This window comes from Apaloderma vittatum, unplaced genomic scaffold (genome assembly GCF_000703405.1).
Source record: "Apaloderma vittatum isolate BGI_N311 unplaced genomic scaffold, ASM70340v1 scaffold4883, whole genome shotgun sequence".
Lineage (NCBI taxonomy): Eukaryota > Metazoa > Chordata > Aves > Trogoniformes > Trogonidae > Apaloderma > Apaloderma vittatum.
Window position 1 is genome coordinate 12,314 of NW_009707380.1, and position 15,655 is coordinate 27,968.

Genomic DNA, 15,655 nt, shown 5'->3' on the forward strand with positions numbered 1-15,655 from the left:
CTGCAGTTGGACGCTTGATGGGCACACAACAGTTTAAAGATCAATCCTGTCAGCAGGTTTCGCCCTGTCGCCGCTGAAACGGGAACGCTGCCGTGTGCACCTTGCATTGAGCTGTGGTGACAAAGTGAGTTTAAGCGGGGTTAATTTACTTTTTTTTTAATACTTTTTCCTGCATTTTTAGAAGGGATGAAAGTACTTGTTGGGATTAGGAAATGATGGGGGTTTTCATGAGACTTCTAGCTCCTCAGGGTCTGATGGAGGACAGGGTTTGTTCGTGGCCTCAGGCCTCCGACTGAAAGGAACCCCAGGTACACCTTACGTTAACTGGACTCCATCGTGGCTCAAAGTATATAAAAATACAGGGCGATGGTTTTGTTGCCTCTTGTTAGGGTTTCTGTGTGACCCCTCGAGGCTTCAGAGTGGGGAGCAGCATGCCTGGCCAGAGAGCCCTGCGTCCTCTTCCGCACGTCTGGCAGCTCAGGGGAAGCCTTCTCGCTCTCTACAACTACCTGAAAGGAGATTGTAGTGAGGCGAGGGCTGGTCTCTTCTCCCATATAACAAGTGATCTGACAATAGGAAATGGCCTCAAGTTGTTCCAGGGGAGGTTTATATTGGATATCTAGAAGTTTTTCTTCCCAGGAGGGGTTGTGAAGCACTGGAACTGACTGCCCAGGGAAGTGGTGGAGTTCCCATCGCTGGAGGGATTTAAAAGACGTGTAGATGTGCTCAGTGGCATGGTTTAGTTGCTACATTAATGGCTGGACTCGGTGATCTTGGAGGTCTTTTCCAACCTGAATGATTCTTTGATTCTAATAGGAATTTGTGCAAACAGCTGTGAAGGAGCAGGCGGTGTCCACAGGCCTGTGTCTGTGGGACAGACAGGTGCCGGAGGCGCTTATGACTGTTTCCTAACTGAGCGCAATTCCCTTAAGGATTTAATAAGTAGTTTCTGTGATAACAGAAGCACGTGATGTCCTGCCAGGCCTGTGTCAGCGGGAACGTAAATGGAGGTGTCTTCGGGCAAGCTTTGTTCCAACCGCGCAGGCTGTAGCCCCCTCGTGTTTAGGGTCCCTGCTGGTCAGGGCCGAAGTTGTGTTGGCAGCAAAATGATAAGCAGAAATTGTTTGTGTAAACCTCTGTTGACAAAATACCTGGATGTACTAGTTCTTTTAAAATGTTTGCCTTGGAGATGTTTTTATTTTATTTGCTTGTTACTGTAGGTGTTGGGTTACAAAGTTTGCTTTCTTGGCCCAGAGCTCTAAAGCTCCCTGGGCATAGCTCAGCCTTCTTCAAAGTGTGCAGTAGCTCCCTCGCGCGAGATGCGCGTCCCGCTGCCAAAGTGCTGGCTGCTCTCACTGCACTCATTGTTTCCTCTTTTTTTATCTTTTTTTCCCCCCATAAGTAATTTGTCATACAATTATTTTTTTTTTTTGGTGGGGGGGAAATATTTTCATCACAGTTCAGCAGCTGAATGCCGATATCTCAAGCAAGCAAAGGTCATCCTAAAATATACCTTTTTTTTCTTTTAAGGTTGTTGATGTTGGTCACTTCTTTGACACTTGGGATGGTAGAAACTCCTCTGCCTCCTGGTGGGGCTCGCTGATGGGGTTTTTGGGATTTCAAGTGTGGTGTGACAGTATGCTGTGATACACTTACCTAAATAAGACCTGCCTAGAAACATTTGTCTTTTTGATTGGTGACGATGTAGCCCTTGAGGAATTCAAGGGCAAGGATGTTCAAATAGTGATTTTTGAAGACCCCAAGACAATTACAGGGCTTAGGAAAATACGATGACTTACCTGATGTCACTTATGTCTTTGTAGCAATTTGCTGATTTATTTGAATGCTAAAGGCGTTAGAGAAATGCTTTTCCAGGGAATTAATCTTTTAACTAAAGCAAGTACTAAATATGACATACACTAGTATTCCTTTTAACAATATAACATTTGTGTCCTAAAAATAAAGTGGAAAAAAACATGCCCTGTGGGCCAAATTCCACTTGGCTTTGCACTGAGAGAACTTCAGAATAATTTCATTGTTATCAGTGTACAACTTCATCATAACACTGCAATAAATGCAAATCGCTAAACCAGAGGAAAAAAAATTCTGAGCCAAGAGGCACAAACCAGGGCCAAAATGGCAACAAGAAAAGATAATTTGCAAAACTTAAATTTCTGCAACGTTCAATTTAATTTTTTTTCTTCATCTTCTTAATTATCTGGGAGAGCACTTCCTGACTGTGATAAATTTCTCCAGAAGGGATTCATTAGGAGGATTTTAACAAGTAAGTTTCCCCTCCTGTGTAATACCTGGTATATAGCAATAAAGCCTTAGAGGGACTAATGTTCTAATTTGACAATAACTATTATATTTCTGTTTTCTGTTAGAGTTGATCAAGTTTATGTTGCATTTTGTGATGCAGTATTTTTCTTCAACTTTTTCTCTTTTTTATTTTAAAATAATCTGTATAGCCCTAGGCTTTTGGGGTTGGTTTGTTTTGTTTTTGTTTCAAGAAGCTGCGCTGCTAATGTCTCCTTTTCTTTTCCCTGTTCTTTAGGATGACAGCGATGGGATTCCCTGGTCAGAGGAGAGGGTGGTGCGGAAGGTTCTTTATTTATCTCTGAAGGAGTTCAAGAATGCACAGAAGCGACAGCATGGCGATGGCATTAGCGGGAGCCTCAAGGCAGTGAATGGTGAGTTGCCTTCATGGCTCTGCTGGAAGGACTCGGTCCTTTTCAGTGCGATTCTTGTGCTGCAGTGAGGACGGAGACCAGTGCACCATCTGGCACGCGCTGTGCCCTTTGATCTGCACAGAAGAACTTGTTTCTGAAGTGCTTAAAATGCCCGGCTTGAACAATCCGTGTGTTTTGGTTTCTGCATGGAGGGTAGGTATCAGGCAGGAGGACAGGCACAGGCTGACTTTCAGGAGAAAAAGAGGCTTCTTGGGTCCATCTGTTCCCTGATATTCTGAGTATGTCGACAGAGAAATTATTCGTTTACAGGTGATTGACCTCAGTTATTTTGGGGAAGGACAGTCAGACAGAATTTGCCTGCTGTATGGCATTTAATGGAAGGACCTGCCTAACCAGTATCTGTACCTCTGATCTCAGTCCATGCTGTCTCTTGTCCAGAGGTGAAGTAACATAGGACCTACATAAAAAGATTTAAAGGACTGAGAGGACACAAATGCTGAAAACACTGGGCCACTGGACTCCCCTGGTTTAACAGTTTGTGGAGCAGTTGTTCAAAAGTTTCAAAAGGAGATGCGGACAAGCCTAGATGAGAGGGCCTTGAAAGGAATTTTATTTTATTTATTTAATCCTTTGGCCAGTTATTATCTATTGCTCCCCCTTCCCTTACAGCTTGCTTAAAAGATCCATGGTGTCATGAGAGGTGAATATAAAGCGTGTCTCTTTCAGATTCACCCCCTAACACAGGACCCTTTCTTGAAAAGGCTTTGTCATGCTGGCTTGAGCCTTGAAAGTGATGACTAGCAGGATTCAGATTTCTGGGCAGGCTTACAGTTTTCACTCACAAGAGCTTATTTGTTTCTCTATGGAGTTTTATGGCAGTTCCTTTTAGGCATGTGCATAACTATACATGTGCTAATGCATTAAAGCAGCAGCTGGGTGCTTCCTTGGTAGGTTATTCATATTTATGTGTAGCTTGTGTTTTTGACGCGGTGAGTCAAATTTCTCTGCGTTTTCACTGAGTGTTATTGCTGGCAAGGCAAAAATCTGGGCCGATGGCAGGGTAACTACAGGCAGCGTGATGAAATTACTGCGTTGCCTAAGCAATTGCAAACTCCTTCATGTGATTAAAGAAGACCTCAGACTTCTGAGTTCAGGAAATAATATCAAATACTGATCTGACAGGAAGGGGCACCTAGCTCTAGCAGCGAGCCCTTAATAAGCTTGGAGGTGTACACAAAACAGCCCTGGCTTTTTTTTCCCCCTCCAACACCTCTGCATCATTGATCTTCTGTCAAACACAATTTCTCGTGGAAAGTTTCGTACTCCATTGTGGGGATTTTGTTTAGTCAAAGGAAAAAAAGTCTAAAGGCGTGAAGCACAGTAATTGTGTGTTAGGAGGCTTTGATGGCGTGCCAGGTTACAGGATGACTGAGGTTTTTATGGTGTCTAGTTTCTCCAAAGGCAGCTTGGATGAAAAGTGAGTTGGCTGGGAGTGCTGTGCTGATGCGGGCACCAGACACTGAGGACGCCACCGGCTTCCTCGGGCAGTGACACGGCTTGCGGCTACGGACCTTGTCTCTCGCATCAAGAACTGTAGCGTTCAGTGCTTTTCTCCTTCACAGAAGCAGACGATCAGTTCTTTGGGGGTTGGTTTTATGTGGTGATGTTTTGTTGTTTTTCTTCAATTTTTTTTTCTTTTAGCCAGAATGATACTCTGTGTAACTCTGCCTTTGCTAAATGATTTCTTAAACACCCTATCTCAGCGCTACTCTGTTTCAACATCACTTTCCAAAAGTGTTTTTTGTCCACTGATACTTGGAAGAATGTTCCATTATAGAGGGGAAAAAAAATTGCAAAAGGGAGGAGGATTGATGGTGTGCAGTGACACTAAGGAAAATCTATTTAGATATACAATTTGTTCATAATTTTTGAAAGTAAAGGTAGCTGTGTATTCTCAAATCCACAGGTCTCTGTGGACTGAGGAAAAAGCAGGTCAACCAAAGAAATTACTGAGCTATTCTGAATTTAGGGAAAAGTAGTATTTCCAAGGTGACACTTAGATCCATGATTTCATATTTTGGAATAAAAAATATTTCTTTGCTCTATGTCCTTTTTTGCAACATGAAGGCCACAACCAGTGTTTCTTGTGTTACTCCAAAAGGTAGCGTATGCATGAACATAGTTTTATGTGAGCGATCTCTTCGTTAATATTCAGCACCCGTAGCTCTTGCAGAAGGGAGCATGGAAAATCTAACTGAAATAATTTGTAGTTAAATGTGTTCAGTGCCTCTGTAAAGCTGGCCTCCCCTGACTCGAATTCTGGTTAGGGTGCTTCCACTTGAGTAGCGGGTTTGGTCTTTGTGCCACCATCTGTAGTCCAGAGAGAGTTTCTTCTGGTTTTGTAACTGTCATGCCTTCAATTTACTTATTTATAAACTTGCAACCTGTAATTTGTTTTAGTAGAAAGTATTTATTTTTGGTGATAGACAAAGGTAAAATCCTCGCTGACCCCTTGCAACCGGTGTCTTTAAGAAGTGTTTATGTATTTGAAGTGGCTGAAGTTGCATAAACATGTTACAAACACTGCTTTGCCAGTGTTTGACAAACTACAACTAAACTGATGTGAAAATGATTGTCAGTGGCGTTTCAGCTGGTGAGTACGGTGGTATCGTTGATGATTTGGTAGCTGGAATAATGGTGCCTCTTTTGATTGATAGTGCGAAAAGCAAGTTCATTTTAAATGTGAGAGGTGAACTCATTAACAGGAGTCTTTCCTGTACTAAAGTTTTTGCAAACTCTAAGAGGTGCTGGTGGTGGCACAGAGGCAATTAACTTCCGTGCCTCTCTGAATAACAAAAGAACCCCAAAATTTAAAATAAATAAAACTTCAAATCACTTGGGGAGATTCTATGTGTTGTAATACCTTGGCTCTCTCCACCTCACCATTAAAGGTGTTTGTTATCCTGAAAATAATCCTGCCGTTCTCAGTTTGTGCCTGAAACTCTGTTACACTGCGGGCGTGCTTATGTTGACTCTCCAGATGTTTGCAGAGCACAGAATGACACCCTACAGCGTGCCTGTGTGTGCGGTGTGCTCCCCTCCAGCACGTGGGAGTACAAAATCTGAAGGAGGTGCTTGTGCACGTGGTCGAGAAATCCTCTGCAGCCCTAAATGAGATACTGGGACTCTGATTATGGAAACAAGGTCATGCGCTGGAAAGCCCAGAGGGACGTCTTTAGGGATTTTGATTACTGCTGCCTGTCATTTGTGTTAGGATTTTAAGAATAGGAATTGGTGTTTGGAATAGTGATACCAGTTTTCAGAGATCCTTGTCTAAAAGGAAAACTAATTCCCTTGGGAAATTGTTTTCTTCTTGTGTAGCTTAGAGTGTGAGATAAGACTGTAAAAAACGTCAGTGAAAGATGTAATTATTGCTTGTGGTCTGCCCATGAGAATAAATCCAGTGCCCTCAAAAGAGTGTATTGTAAAGCATATTTTTATGATGCAAGATTTTAAATTCTGTTTTTCGAAACTTAGATTAGTGAGGCAGAAGTACTAGCATCTCATGAATAGAAAAAGTGCTGAAGTTTTCTTGTTTGCTTAAGGTGGATAGTTGATCTACAGACATTAGAATTATTCAAGTAGACAGCGTGTTTTCACCAGCTGTACTTTGTCCTAGGAACAGGTGTCATGGCAATTTCCAAACCTGCCAGCTAGGTTAAGCGTGGTTAAGCTTGTGGCAATCTAATCGGGAAATCAAATATATGCGGGGCAATGCTTTCATTCAAGGCAGAAGTTGGAAGTCTTGCTCTTTTAGTAAATAGAGATATGAGTAAAAATGTGTAGTCTTGCTATTCTGAGAGATTTCGCGTTACGTTTAATACAGTCATTTATTCATTTTATGTGTGTTCTTTAAACAGAGAAGAAACAACGTCAGCACTTTGAAGCCAGTGTGACTTTCACTGGAGGTTTGCTTTTTCCAAAAATGAAATGTCTCTGCACAGGGAAGCAGGAGCATCTGAGGTAGCCTGTGGGCTCTGTCAAAATGAAGGTGCCCAGTGGTAAGGTGGCATGGGGGCTGGATTCATCCAGCTCCACCTTATGGGGGAAACCTCTTTTCCCTGGCCGTGTAGATGGAGTTTCAGACATGGTGCAAGAATTGCGACAGGTGTGGTAGAAATGCCTAAACACAACGACACCTGGTGCTTCAGCTCAGTGCCCTGCATTATTTGCCAAAAGGCAGCTACGTGGATGTGGCAGCAGCTTGGCAGGTGGGTGACCAGGTCTCCTCTGGGCTGAGGCCATGTCTCGTCTCTTCCCACTTGCTCAGGTGAAAATGCAGGAGCCCTCAGGGAAGAGCTGCTGTGTCAGCTGCAGCCTGACATGCCTAGGGCAGCACGTGTCTCCTTCTGCCCCGCTGCAGACAGGGCAGCTGGACCACCCCCCAGCCTTTAATTTGGAACGGGAAAGTTGCCCTTTTCATTCACTGTGATGGTTCTCATAGACTGGGAACGTCATCTCTCTTCGTTCTGAAGGCTGCAATTAAATACTGGAAGAAGGGTGTATGGTAACGTTTGTCCAGGGAGCTTTTCACTCCATCAGCGGTGTGAAATTGTGTTTGTTGACAGTGCGTAATGTCTGTCTGTCTCCTAAGCCTTAGTAGAAGATTGTAAGTGTGCCAAGGACCCTTGTCTGTGTAAGTGGATTTTTAGAATACATTTATAGAAACAGAAATACCTCCTTCAACTTTGCGGTATTTTCCCTTTACATCGAGACTCAACAGCCTTTTGGGCGAGTTTTAAACTGTGATTAAACATAGATGTTTTCAACTCAAAGGTTCAGAAAATAAGCATTTTAGCAGAGCTGTCATGGCACTCAGCATTGCTTTCACTTCAGTGCTTGCTGTCGAGTGAGTTTAAAGATTAACAAATAAATAACAGGATGTTTGGGTTGGGCTCCACTGCAAATTTCCAAATCTCTTTTCCTTTCTTTGTTTTTTAGAACAGATTTTTTTTTTTTTTTTGAGCCTGCCAGCGACTTGCTTGTTTGTCAGCTGACACGGGCTCTTTTCGCCTTTTCCATCATCACCACTTATAAAAATTCTGCAGGCCACATCGTGCACTTGGTGATTTCTACCCAATTCAGTTATGTCCATATTGTGCTCCTCTCTTAGTACAACTTCAGTGTTCGGCAAGACTGCCAGAAAACTTTCTCTTTGAGGACACCAATCATCCTTTTTCTCTCAAACACAAGAGGTGGTGAGTGTTTTAAACCAGAGAAACAGAGGAATTGTGTAATTAATTTTCTTATAACTTCTTTTCATGGCCATCTAAAAAGAGTTGCTATTGCCCCTAAGTGCATTTCTAGTCAAAGTAATTCTAAAAATAATCTTGCCTGCCTGCATACTGCTAATTGTAGGTAATGGAAAATGGAAATGGCGATGAAAAATCTGCAGAGGCGCGTGCATAATCTATAAGAGACTGAGTTATTGTAGGCCTAAAATAAGATGAGAAAAGGTGGAAAAGAATTCAGCAGTGGCGGCTGGGTCAGATCCCTCTCCTCTCACCTCTGGTCTTGTGCTGACTCTGCCATTTGTCTGCCTGTGCAGCATGGCCGGTTCAGCCCAGTAACGTGGCAGAAAAACAGCCCAGAAAAAAAGGGAAAAATTCACTTCTGGTTTGATGAACAACGCAGGTTCATCAGGAGGTCGGATGAGTACCCAGTGCTTGGTTGGTGGAAATGAGGGGCCAGAGTATATTGACTGAAAGCCACAGGAGGACTTGCCTGCTTTGATTGGCACAAGTCATCTCGTGTAACCACAGCCCTAGAGTCCGTGCAGTCGTCTTGTCTAACCAGAGCCTGCTTGAAGGGGCAACAGTTGCCAGAAGTAGGAGTGAAGGAAAAGATGCAGCTTAAAAATTCATTGGAGAGTGCTTCAAGCTGTAGGGGTTAGACTGATGTAACCAAACCAACCCCAACAACACCCAAAGCACACAACCCCCCAGCCACTGACATAGTGGTGAAATTCCTTGCGAAGACCATCCAGAAATCTTTGTCTTAACCCCAACAGGGTACAGTATTTTTCTTTTCCTTGACTCAGGGTCATTCTTCATAGCTGCTGCCTTGGGTTTATTGCTTGTGCCGGCATTCTGGACAACACCTTTGAGCGCAGGCAAGCAAGGACTGCTCCATTCTGTCTTCAGCAGCCAGAAAATCACCAGCCAGCTGGAATTTGCACCTCAGTGTCTTTTTGGCTGTTGTGTCCAGCCAAAGTGGGGTTGTGGTTTTACCTCGTGGGGTTGCGAGCTCTATCAAAAATTGTACCTTTTGTGAATTCCGGTTTGCTCAGTTTAGAAATAAGAGGAAGACCTAACTTACGCAAAACTCTTTTTTTGGGGGGGACGATTGTAATACTAAGTGAAATGCACCCACTTTGGCTTCTAACTCAGCCATTTCTGTGACTGGCAGTTTAAATTTGTAATAATTTTTTTTTTTTAAGACTAGATTTTTATTGAGATGTTAAAAAATAGATCTGGAGAGAGGTTGAGGTGGATGAAGTTCATTCTGGTGGTCGTCTGAGATGAGAACTGATGGTTGGTGCTGGCCACTTTCTCAAGCTGTTGAGTTGGAGTAAGAGGAGGTAAAGATAGAACTTGTGGTTTACATAGAAACCAAACTAAAAAGTCTACATGAATCAAGTTCCACATCACTGGTTACTTGGTGGATTGTGCTATTGAAAGAGCTGGAAAAAAGTGGAGAAGGCGACAGAAGTCCTTGGTCAGGAAAAGTGAGCACAACGCTTCTCCGTTTAAGAGCAGTAGTTCTCTGGAAACATGGGAACGGAGAGAAGGGTACTTCACCGCCTCCTGTCTGTCTGATACCCAGTGTTCGTTATTATTATTAGGATCGTTGTTAAGATGGAGGTCAAAGTTCTGCAGGTCGAAATACGTAGCTGCTCCTATAAAGAGAGTTTCAATGGCTGTTCCTCTTGCTCCCCCATTGGCTACGATTAGCGGAGGAAACTGTATCTTAAATGACTCGTGGTGTTCATTTGAGGGACAGAGAGAAGCAGCAGGGAAAGAAGTCGTCAGCCATTGAAACAGTATACTCTGTTAATAAAATAGGAATGCAGCAGTTAAGTAAAATCAGTATGACAAGTAAAAGCAGAGAGAGGTTTCAGTCACGCACACAGGTTGTGTGACAGTGTTTCTTGTAGTCAGTCCGAGGGAACTGTATTTTCTGAAACTGTGTCAGTGCTTGGCTTTGCTTAGCTTCAAATAAGGCTTTTGCTAATTATTTTTACATTATAGAAAACTCCAAGAAACCACTTGGAAATAACTGCTGCTGTGTTTCGATAACTCATAATCATGAGAGGTTCATCACGTAGCAGTTCCCAGAGCTTGTGGGTGAATGTTTTCTGAAAAATTAATAAAGTTTAGCACGTATACTGCTAACTCAGAGCAGATTGCTCTCCGTCATAATAAACGCACATGCATTTTAAAATCTTTTTTGTGTGTCTGACTAGCACAGATTTATTACGTGCAGTTAAAACTGAATATGTGTTTTTGATAACCTGCCTTTGTTGTCCTTTATTTCCCAATTAGAATTTAATATTCTGAAGGGGAGGGGCATGTCCAGTCAAAGGTGTAGCTACAGAAGCTTGGAGTGACAGGGGGATGACAGTGACCAGCTTAACTTGTAAGTGTTGTTTCTGATACATCTGCAGGAGTTCCCAGCTCTGTGAGCCAATTGCAGCTGAATTTCCACCCTCATCCACCCTGTTTGTCTCCCCTGGCAAGACTGTTAGCCAGCGTTACAGTTGCAGTTGGGACCCTGTGATGTTTCAGATCTGTCCACTAAGAGGCTAACTTGTTCCAGATAAGCCTTGAGTAGACAACATTCATTTTTTACTTTGCTCAGAATTTCCTGTGCTTTGTTCTGCATCTGTTTATGAAAGACTGCGTTATCTTTGAAAGCCTTCATCTTGTTTTCTTTATTCAAGCTATACACTAAAATGGAAAGAGGAAAGAGCTGGAAGGAGTCCAGCTGGAGGAATCTGCCAAGGATCTCACAGAGGGACAGAGCTGGCAAACTCTTGAAACCTCTTCAGCTGACCTCTGGTACAATTTGGGCAGCCCAGAGATAAGCCACTTTTCTTGCAAAAGAGTAATGCCCGAAGACCGTGCCAGCATTTAATTGCATTTTCCTCCTCCTTTGCTTGTCCCTCCCTTAGCTTCAGTAACAGCCAACCTTCAAAATGTTCAGCTTCTTCCTAGTCTTTGCATGCGTGTGTGTAAGCAGACATGTTGGAGGTGAATCTTGACATGCTCTGCTTTAGCCAGGTTGCCTCAAAAGAAGGTTCTTCGAAAACCCCTCCCTCAGAGGGTGGTTGTCTCCACTAGTGCTGTGAAAGGTGAAAGCATTTTGCAGCCAACTGGTTTTAAAGATGCTCTGTTCACTGAGGCTGCAGAGCACCCCAGTGTTTTCACATCGTGTCTGCTGTAGATGTGGAGAGATTGAAAGAAGCTTAAAAGTGATGAAAATGTCACAGGGGGAGTATAGTTCTCTCTTCACAGCATGAGGATTTTCTTCCTGCTTGAGGGCAGAAATGCTGTTGCAGCGTTAGCAGGAGGATGCTGGAGCAACGGTAGGAGCGTGTCCTCTGACACAGGACATGGAGAAGATGCATCTAGGTTGTAGTGACCCGTACACGTGCAGGTATATTGGGTGCAGGAGGGCTGAAGAGGAATTTCATTCCTTTCTGTTTTCCCCTGATCTCTGCTCCTGTGATGTGAAGTTGGGATCTTGTTTCAGAGCCTCAGACTCTCTGGCTTTCTGGCTCCTTATGCCAGAAGGAAGCAGTAAGGTTGCACAGAGCCTCAGAACTGGAGGCATTGTGCAGGAGTGGGCTGGGGTCGGGGAGAGGCACGTTCCTGTGACACGGGCTGCACGCAGGGCTCGAGTTCCCCTCCCTCCTCTTGGTTCATGTGGTTCCTGTCTGGGAACACGCTGCTTCTCTTCCAAGAAGAAGAGTCCCAACTCTTCTCTTCAAAGTGACAATCCACTGGACAGGACAATGAGCAAATACCTTTACTGTTTTGCCAAGATAAAATCTGGTGCTTTCTGCAGTGGTTATTTTACCTCTTTACCTCTTGGGAGGTCAGCAGCAATTACCTCTGGGTAGACATTGTGTCTAAAGGATAGAAGTTGCCAGAATGTGGCTCGAATTCCAAATCTTCCTGAAACGTAGCTGTGGCCACTCTCCTGCCCTCTTCCCAAAAATCAATTGAAGATGGCCTTTTGTGCAGCAGGGAGGTCTGCGGTTAGGGACTAGTTGTCGTGTTTTATTCAGATGGAAACCTGTCCCAGCAGCTTTACCTCATCTTGTTGTCGTGCAGGGATGAACTTCAAATGCCAGTTTACATTTCCTTGGAACTGACCTTCTCTAATTGAAATGAACAAGGCTGTCGTATGGAAACAGATGAACACAGCCCATTTGCAATTGCAGATTTAAATGTGCTCTTCCTTCGATTACCTTTGCACAGTATGGTGGTGTTCTTGAATATTTAAAGCCTCATTAACGAGGGACCAGAATTGAGGAGTAAAAGCTCTTTGTGAAAGAGAGGCTTTTCAGCTGCAAGCTGATGTTGATCTCTCCTAGGCTCGAGGAAGACTGTTTGGTATAAAGTCCCCTTTATGCCAGTGCGGAGGGCGCTCCAATAAAACTGGCATGCAAATTCTTGAAGGCTGATTAACATCCAGAGCATAACACAGCGTTATATACAAGTACTCTGCTCATAAAGTAAAATAAATGGGCCATTAGTGAAGGCATCGCTTAGCACAGAAAACCACTTCTCTTTCTGTTGTGGATCTAGGAGTCAGCCATTAACAGCCTGGAGAGCAGACCGGATTTAGAATAGCTGACTGACTGGAAGAAGGAGTTTTGAGATAGTCTCTGGGAACTTGAATATTGGGGTTTATGGGTGAGGATGTTTTTGCAGTCCTTCAACTTCCCTCACGTAATTGGATATTGAGATGGTGCTGGATTACTATCTGGCTGGGTCAAAATTATATATGCTATGTAGATTTCTATTTAAAGCTTCTCAAATCATCTTGGACTCCATGGGGATAATAGTCTCATGAAAAACTAAATTTGCAGGCGAGCTTAGAAAGGAGCAGACTATGCTGAGAAAGACAGACTGCTTTTCAGTTTGTGCTTCCCTCATTCCAGGAGAAATTCTGCCACTACAGACAAAGGACTCAAAGACATTACCAAAATTTTAGGGAAATAACTTTCAGCTTTTGTCCAGTGGCTGCTTTCCCTGCTGACCTAGGTCCTTCAGGCAGCAGGCACCAGAGAGTAGATGGTGTAGTAGACTGCAAGTGATGACGTTTTGCGTGCTGACTCCCTTTCCCATAACCCTGGTTGAAAGCGATGGAAAAGTACTGTTTCGGTGTCCTCTTGTCACAGGAAAACTTTGATTTCCTAAAGCACTAAGCGTCATAGGTAGGACCTCAGTAAGCTTTTGGTTTGTTTGTTTTCTCTGAAAATGAAAGCTGTTCTGCAGCTCCAAGTGACGGCAAGGCGAGCACTCCTCAGCCCCAAGGTCTGGAAAGCGGTGGTAGAGCCAAGTTGAGGAGCGTTTGGTGAATTCTTCCCACGGTTGGTGCTGGGATTTCATTTCAGGATCTCACACACTCATGAGAGAACCGGCTTAGTATTCCCTTGGAAACTGCAACCAAAACCAAAGGGAAAGCTGCTGGAGGATTGCAGAACTTCCCGTGACGCGTGGATTTCCTTTCAAAATCCACTCAAGCATGATCTATGTTTAAGGCTACACGAGCTACAGTTTTACTTTATGTTCTTAGCGGTGATGTGCAGCAGATGTTGTTGAACAGGTTTTGTGCCATCTCTAGAAAGAGCATCTCAAACCTGCCCAGGGCCCTGAAACACTGACGCGTGGCTCCCTTCCGAATCGCAGAGGAGCAGCTCCTGGTCTAAATCTAGTTGCATCTGCTGGCAGTGCCTGTTGTGAGGGATATTCCTGCTCCTATTGCTTGCTCTCTGTGAAATGTCCGTTAGGATTTTTAACTTGCGGCTTTTGCTCATAGGACAAATAGTTCTCAGATACTTCCCTGTCAACACTGAACGTTTAGGAGTACTCTCTGTTTGCCTGCGCTCTTCATCCTTCGCCGTCATCCTTTTTCCTCTCTTTTAATTGGGGGGAAGAATATGTTTCCCTGCTTCTGCATGCACTATTCCTTTCCAGCTACTTGTGGTTTTCATTCTTTGTCGTCTTATTTTCTTTGAAGTGCAAAGGTCTGCTCCTGCTCTGTTTGTGCCGAGAGGACTCCAGGCTGCTTGCTGCAGGCTTGGGGTTCGGTGAGCTGTGGAGATCATAGATTTCTTCTTCCCCCGCCCCCCTCCCCCAAAACTGCTGGGCCATCCAGCCTAATGTGAGAGCAGATTGTCCTTAGTATTTGGAGAAAAGATCTGTAATAAGCACTGGGGACATGCTGGTAAAAAGCATCAGCATGGTATACCAGCTCAGTAGGAGTACTGCCTGTACATTAATTCTCTAACTTATAATTAGCTATATTAAATTCCAATTTCCTGAAAGGAACCATTATCAAATAACACTCTGTTTGAAATCTCAAAGAAACATAAGGAATGAAAGCTTAGTCCTCTTATGCTTTCATCTTTCAGAAGCAATCCCTATCTCAACATCTTGACCTACATTTTCTTTTTACCCTCTCCAAGAAACATTGTGTGGATTTAATGTCTCAGAAGGGAGGTGAGGATTATTTTTTTTTTTGTGCATGTGTATTTGTTGACATATAAAGTTTGGGGGAAACAATGAGGCCTTCATGTCCCCAATGGCTTTTTTTTTTAAACTTGAAAGTGTTTTCTGTAGTATCTCTGAGGCAGATTTTAAGTCCTGAAAGAAATTAAATATGAAAAGTCCACCGCATTCTTTTACAAATGGTCTGCTTTTATCTATCTAGCTTTTGCCAAAGCCTTTCCTGAATTTACATACCAGGAGAGAAAAAAACCTGGACTCCTTCCTTCTCATACCCAGCTTGCCACTTAGGATTAAGATGCGTTTTCTTTTTACTGTGACTTCATGTGGTCTTTCAGGATGGGGAGGGCTGATTAAAAAGATGTTTTATTCACATTCACTCTCGCCCTTACTGTTTTGCTGATTGGCCTCACTAATAAACAGTTTTACGTGGGAGTTCAACCTTGAGCCACGTGGCCCGAGTGCGCGAGGACGCAAAGGCTGGCTGCGGACCTGCGGCGCCGTGTTCCCGTTAGACTCTCTAGCTGGGGGGTTAGTTCCAATTTATCTGTCCTTTCCACCTCCTCCCAGCGGGTTATAAAGCAGAACGGCTTCTCCCACGGCAGGAGAAATGTTGCTATAGACTTGCCCCAGAGAGGAACAATTCTTCTCCTGTTTGTCCTGTATGGGTTTGGGTGCTGGTTTTTTGGGGAGGGCAGCGGTGTGTGCGTTAGCGCTTTGAACACACCGAGTGCTAAATGCGTGCTGAGCGTTAATGCTATTTAATAGTCTTCATAGCTTGAGTTGGGCTCGGTAGAGATGCCTTGAAACACAGTGCAGGCAGGGAATTGTTCTAACTCCTGAAAGACTTCTGTTGCCTGAACTCTTTCAGTTTGATACGTCTCTTCAGCTTTTTAGAAGGTAGTGTGAATGTACTGAAGGATTCCAGTTGTTGTTTTAGTCTTTTTTCCCTCTTTACCCACTCCTCCCCCCCAGTATTGCCACATCAGCCTGAATTAGAGTTACCAGTGCTTTTTGGAATATCAGTAATATACTTTTGGCCCTAATCAGGGAGGTTTGTAATTGTAGTAATACAGTGGTGAACTTGAGCGTACACAGAGCCTCGTGGGTATATTTTGAAAGCTCACTCTTTTCATCCTGTATTTCTATGCTGTTCCATTG

General features: G+C 43.7%; 1 long non-coding RNA gene across 1 annotated transcript in view; it reads left to right on the plus strand.

Moving 5' to 3' along the window:
- Positions 1-2,557: 2,557 nt before the first annotated feature.
- LOC104271480 overlaps positions 2,558-15,655 on the plus strand; it is a 59,862-nt gene continuing 46,764 nt past the window's right edge. Inside the window, exon 1 of the long non-coding RNA XR_717792.1 lies at positions 2,558-2,693. This is a non-coding gene — a long non-coding RNA (uncharacterized LOC104271480). The remainder of the gene's footprint in view (positions 2,694-15,655) is intronic.